Source organism: Gracilinanus agilis, chromosome 4 (assembly GCF_016433145.1).
Source record: "Gracilinanus agilis isolate LMUSP501 chromosome 4, AgileGrace, whole genome shotgun sequence".
In the NCBI taxonomy this organism is placed as follows: Eukaryota; Metazoa; Chordata; class Mammalia; order Didelphimorphia; family Didelphidae; genus Gracilinanus; species Gracilinanus agilis.
Genome location: NC_058133.1, coordinates 81,703,312 through 81,710,304, shown reverse-complemented (window position 1 = coordinate 81,710,304; position 6,993 = coordinate 81,703,312).

The window sequence follows — 6,993 nt, the reverse complement described above, 5'->3', positions numbered from 1 at the left end:
TAAAAGGAAATATTCGTTCATAAAATAATTTTGAAAAAAAATCTTTTTTGTTTTGTTTTATATTAAAATATTATAAAAATAATTCAGATGATATAATTTAATGGCAAGTACAAAAAGTTTCCCTTATTTTCCCTCGCTTCCTTCCTGTGCACTTCTCTCCTTTTTGTTTGCTCTGAATTCATCCTTTACATGTTCAAAATCTAAAAAGAAAAACAAAAATAGTAATAATAATAGCATTTATATAGCTTTGTAAAGGTTTGTAAAGTGCTTTATAAATACTATCTTACTTGATCCACAATATACCCTGGGAGGTACTACTTTTACAGGGTCAGTGATTTGCCCAGGGTCATAAAGCTAATAGATATCTAAGGCCAGATTTGAGTTCATATCTTCTTGACTCCAGGTCTAGTGCCACCTACCAGTGAGAGGACACATGAGTGCTAATGATGATAACTCCTATTTATCTGATGTTTTACATTTAACAAAGCACTTTCCTCAGAACAGTCTGTGAGATAAACAGTACGAGTATTAGCGTTTCCATTTTAAAGATGGAAAAAACTAATATGACAGAGGTTACATGACTTGTCCAAATTCATTCAACTAGTAAATGTTAGGACTGGGACTGGAACAGTAGTATTTTCACTCTAAATACAGTGCCATTTCCACAACGAATAAAAAAATAAATAGGTGAAAGGCATGAATGAGAAGGATAAACAATTGGATAAGAGAAAACGGACACAGAATTATACATACTTTTAGAAATGGATTTAGATTTAAAGGTAAGAATAACAGCAGACATTTATAGTCTTGCAAATAACTTTACAAAACATCTCATTTGATCCTCAAAACAGCCTTGTAAGTTGTTACAACAGATATTATAATTTTCCTTTCATAGATGAGGAAATTGAGGTTTTGAAAGCTTAATTGACTTGTTCATGGTCCTGCAGCAGAATTTGAACCCAGATGTCTATTCTCTGATTCCAAGAACAACATTATACAATACCATTCTACCACGGATAACTAATATAATTTATTTATTTTAAAAATCAGAAAACTGAAACTCAAGAGACTAAATGACTTGTTTGAGATCACACTAAATAATTGGTGCTTTCAAAAGATTAAAAGCTAGGGTGATGATTCATGTAGTCTAACTACCTCATTTGAAAGATGAATCAACAGGCCCAGAGACTTGCCCAAGATTTCAAGGGAAGTGACAGAGATTGGATATGTTCAACCCATACTTTCTGACTCTAAATGCAATACAACTTCTAATCCCTAGACTTTCAGAGATTTGATCAGAGACAAGAAAAAATATGGAATTATATCTATATGCATAAACATTTTCAAGAAAATAGATCAAATCAAAGAAAAACAGAACAATTATTAAGTATTTATTTCATGTAAATAAACCAAATTGTTTTGCAATTTAAAAAATATTTCAGACAAAATTAATATAAAATGATATTTTAGTTTTATTAGTTGTCTAAATTGCTAATGAGGCATAGAGCAGCTGATCTGCGGAGGGAGAAAATAAATATATAATCTGTGTATTATGATTTGTAGATCCATTAAAATAATTATGCTTTCATCATAATTAACATAGCTGATAAAGATAAGGCTTAAAAAGATTGACAGATGTGTAGTAAAGAAGTAGAGCATGTGAATATGGCTAGATAGAATTCTAGTAACTGGAAAGTAAAGGGATAATAAGTCAGAAGATGAGGAAGCAAAAACAAGATATAAAAATTAGAAAAATATATGAAGTATCATAGTAGAAGAAAAATAACAGAAAAATCATGAATAGTTTCAAAAATGGTATGACCACACCTAATTTCCTATTATACATCTGATAATAATTTATAATGTTCACTTTTGATCCCCCCTTTCCTCTGCCTTGAATAAAATTTATTAATAATTATATTATAATAAAAAACATTTTGTAAAGTGTAGAATCCTGTACAATAAGGTTATATAGAAGCCACCTAGTCCAACTCTCTCATTTTATAGATCAAGAAAATTTGAGACCCAGATTGAGTAAGGAATTTTTCCAGAGCCTCACTTGGCAGAGCTAGGATTTCAACACAGACTCCAAATATAAGTTCCTTGAGGGCAATGCCTTTTATTTTTGTCTTTGTAGCCCCACTAATATTCATTTGCCTCACATATGGCAGCTACTTCATAAACACTTGTTGAACTAAATTTATCACAAATTTTTGCATCTTAAAATTTAGAGACAAGGTCATGTAGGTGGCTTAGTAGATAGAAAGCCAGACCTGGAGATGAGAAGTCCTGGGTTCAAATCTAGCCTCAAACTCTTCCTAGTTGGGTGACCCTGGCCAAGTCACTTAACCCCAATTGTCTAACTCTTTTACCATTCTTCTGCCTTGGCACCAATATATAGTATCAATTATAAGATGGAAGGTAGGTTTTGTTTGGGTTTTTTTTTAATTATAGTGCTCTGCGATGCCTAAATGTCAAGGCTTAATGGGTATTAAACTGTATTAATAAATTTGCCTAACTCTAATTGTTGGTCTGTTAAATTATGTCATAATTCTTCTAGAAGCTGAAACATATCTTTGAAATACCATGAAATGTAAAACCATATTGGAATTTCACCATACTAGCATCACAACAGGCATAAAAGTAATGAGGACACCCAGGGAGCTTTTTTTTTTCTTTTTTTTAACTTTTCCTCTAGAATAGGCCTTGGCTTTTAGGTAGACCAATAATTTTTAAATTCTCCCTTCTCGAACTAATTTTCATGTCAGTTTTAATGAGATGTTTCACATTTTTCTTCTATTTCTCATTCTTTTGACTTTGGTTTATTGTTTTATGGTATCTCATGAAGTCATAAATTCTGCTTGCCCAATACCTAATTTTTCGGAAATTCTTTTCTTCCATGAGTCTTTGTATCTCTTTTTCCATTTGGCCATTTCTCTTAAAAAAGTTTTTTTCTCCAGTGAATTTTTGTACCTCTTTTACCATTAAGCCAATTTCATTTTTTTTAAAACCTTTACCTTCCATCTTGGAATGAATACTGTATATTGGTTCCAAGAGAGAAGAACAGTAAGGGCTAGGCAATGGGGGTTAAGTGACTTGCCCAGGGTCACATAGCTGGGAAATGTCTGAAGCCAAAATTGAACCTAGGACCTCCAGTCTCTAGGCCTGGCTCTCAATCTACTGAGCTACCCAGCTAGCCCACAATTTCATTTTTCAAGATATTCTTTAGTAATTTTTTGTTCATCTTTTGCCAAGCTGTTAATTTTCTTTTTCATAATTTTTTTGTATCACTCTCATTTCTTTACCCCATTTTTTTCTCTTCCCTTCCTATATCTTTCTTTAACAGTTCTAGGAATTCTTCTTGTGCCTGATCAGGTCCCATTATGATTTTTCTTCACAGATTTACTTGTAACTGTTTTCACACTGTTTTCTTCTGTCTTGGTCTTTCCTGCCAATGTAGTAGCTTTTAATAGCCAGGCTGTAGTTGCTGTTTGCTCATTTTCTCAGTCTATCTCTTGACTTTTGGGGGGAAATTGCACAGACAGGGTTTGGAAGGTTGGAGTGAGGAAATTGGAAGGGGGAGGGGAGAAAGATGGTGGAGAGAGACAGTTGCTCTCTCTGAAAGGACTCTTTCCTGGATCTCAGGCCTGGAAGGAGGTCTCTGGCCTCCCAAGATAGAAACTATCTCTATTCCTGGGATTTTCCCAACTTTTTCTCTTCCTGGATTCTTGTGGATCATAACATTGACTAAAAGGATTTGAGGGAACTATTTGACCTGTAAAGTCTGTTTTGGGGGCATTAGCCCGAGGAGACAAGCCAAACCAGCTCTAAAGGTCAGAAATCTTTTTTCCTCTCACTGCCTACTTGCTAAAGACTTTGAACTTATAAAAGCTAGCATAGATATAGTACAGATTAGAAGAGAGGAAACCTCCATAAGCCTGTGAGCCCTGGGCTCAGCTCAAACTCTTAACAGAGACTGAAAATCCAATCTGAGCTTAAGGTTGAGGGTGAACCCTAACTTCCCTCTATCCTAATCCCTTCCCTTAAAGATTTGTTAATAAACCAACTTTAGTTAAAATAAACGCAATCAGGTAATCATCTGTAAGGGTGAAGGGAGCCAGAAGAGAGAAGCCATTGGCTCCCTGGGGCATCAGGTAGGGTGTTCTGAGGGTTAGCTAATCAACACTCTTGGCTAACCTCAGAAATATCATTTGAGGGTTTCCCTTACTGATTTACCTTTGTAAGAGAGTTTTCTTACAATTTGAATTTTATGTTAAAATTGGGTTCTGCTCACTTGGGAGTAGGAATTTCCTTGCTGCTATTTTAGAGGTAGTTCTAGGGGTCTGCAAGATTTGGGTACTTCTAAGATGGTGTAATAGTGGGAAAGGTATGATTACTGATGTCCTAGGTTGCCCAGATAAAAGCCCTGAGTCTCCCGAAGTGACAAGCACTAGTGCTTCTCTCTGCCTTGGAACTTTGACCTGCTCTCTTGTGACCAACCAGAAGCACTCTTCTCTGATCCAGAACTACAACTTCAAACTGTATATGGTCTTTAGTGCCAGCTCTACCCAGTGCTGTCAAAGGGTCCTCTGTAATCTCTTTCTGACCAGTTTTGCAATTCCCTTACCATTTTTGGGTTGGGAACAGCTCCTCCTGTTGCTACCCCCCAAGTGGGCTCTCTACAGGTCTCCATCATAGTGTCAACTTCCTAACTTGTCTTAGACTGGAAAAATGTCACACTCTGACCTTTTGTTGGCTATGTAACTCCAAAATTTAATTTGAAGAAATATTTTAATGTTTATAGAGGGAAATATTGAGACTTTAGTTAAATTGTTGCTTCTAATCTGCCATCTTGGCTCCCAGTACTGGACTTTTAAATATTGGACTGTGAATTGTCAAACTTCTCAAGGAACAGAGGTTACTTGAAAGGAGTTATTTCTATTGTATTTTTTCTGTGTTACTATTTTTAATAAACTTTCTTTGCTTACTATTTTATTAGCTTTGGTGCTTAACAGCTTTAGAAAGACAAGATCTAATTTCTGATGTTCCTAGGATTTTAGAGTTTTGTTCTGGAAGGGAGATGAGACATAAGATTTATTAAGATGAACAAGCTACTAAGATTGAAATCAGTCCATGTTGTGCTCAGAATTAAATTTTTCAGTCATGAGTTATACTATTAATAAAGGAATAAACTAGATTTTTAGAAATGAAGATGTTTTCCCCAGATCACTAGGGTGATATTTGTATGTTTAATCATTAAAAATGGTAATTTACTAAATACAATTTGCCACCTCTTTCTGAAAGTTTGAGGTCCACCGTATTTTTTTTTCAAAAAAAGTTTTGTTATATTTTTAATTTACCTGAAAATCAACACTGCTCTTATCCAGACTTTCAACTGCAAGTTATCAATTGAAGTTTTTGCTTTGCTTTGTTTGCTAAGCAAACACTAACAGTACAATCTATAGCTCTTAGTCTCTTCTTTCAAATGTTGCCTCTTTGTGAATCCATTTGGAATTTTTCTTGGCAAAGATACTGGAGTGGTTTGTCATTTCCTTCTCCAGCTTATTTTACAGTTGAGGAAATTGAGGTAAACAGGATTAAATAACTTGTCCAGGGTCACACAACTGTGAAGGAGGCCAAATTTGAACTCAAAAGGATGAATCTTCCTGACTTTCAGGCCCAGCTCTCTCTATCACTCCACCATCTAGTTACCCAGACCATCCCTGTTCTCAGTAGAATTTTTAGTCATTCATACAAAATACCTTTCCTTATGAATTTCTGAATGAGTATCTTTAAAGTCTCCACTCTAAAGGAAGCTAGAAATGTGTTTTCCTTCCTCCAATAAATATAAATTCTATTATACCCAAATGCCAGAGCTCCAGGCTGAAAACATCTGGGAAATCATACTAGTTCTACAGATCAATGTATAAACAAGGTCATATCTGGTCTCTGCTCAAAGGCCTTTCCCAAATTAGGATTAACCAAGGTCATTTTCCAGGATGTTTTTGTCCAACTCCAAACTGGATTTAACTTTTGCTTCAATAAAACTCCCTCTCCGTTAATCTAGAAAGCTAATTTCCCCCTGTTCATTTTCCTAAGTCACTTCCCCTTCAAAAGAAAGTAGGGTTGAACCAGGTGATATGAAGTTAGGAAGGTCCGTGGAGTATTTCAGATTTTTCCAATGGTTTCAAACCACATCACATACCTGTCCCTCCTCTAGGGGCAGCTAAAGGGTAGGGCCAATAAAAGACTGCTCCAGTGCCTAAAGAGAGGGCAGCACTGTATAGAGACAAAGTTGGAACCCCTGGGAAGGAAAGGTCAGAAGTAAACAGCGACCAAGAAGTCTGGGCTCCATTCGAATACCTGTTCGGCCCCAAAACTCCTTTTCTCACTCTGGGATGGGGTTAGGTATCTTCTCTGGTCCATTTCTAAGGAATTTAGATTATGGAAGTCAGGTCCTTTCGAGGGCCATTCAATTCTAAGCAGGTAAGATAAATAAAACGAACAAACCCAACAACAAAAACTGGGTGTAAACAAAAAGCCGCGGAGTGCCTTGGACCGGTCCTAGTGACAAGGCGAGCGTGCATCTCTTAGCTCCTAATCGCGGCTCACCACCCTCAGTCCCCATCCTCAGTAGACACACAATAATAATAGGGAGGTGTGGACTAGACCCAAGCGGTTAGGTCCAGGCCCGGGGTGTGGCACCGGCACCGACCGTGAGTCTGAAGCCCTAATTCCAGAGAGGAGAAAACTAATCTCCAAAGTCTGACCAGGGAGGACAGGTGAGGGCAGCCTGGCCAGCTACCTCCTTCCTCCTGCGGGCTAGTCAGAACCAGCCCCGGGTTAAGAATACGTGGGGAGAGAGCGCACAGGTGGAGACTGGAAAAAGGCAGGGTGAGGTTGCAATGGCAGCAAAAGGCGCCAACACAGGCTACCTCTGCCCAGGACCTCGCCCTCACATCACCTTGCACTGACCTAGCGCAGCTGCGGAAA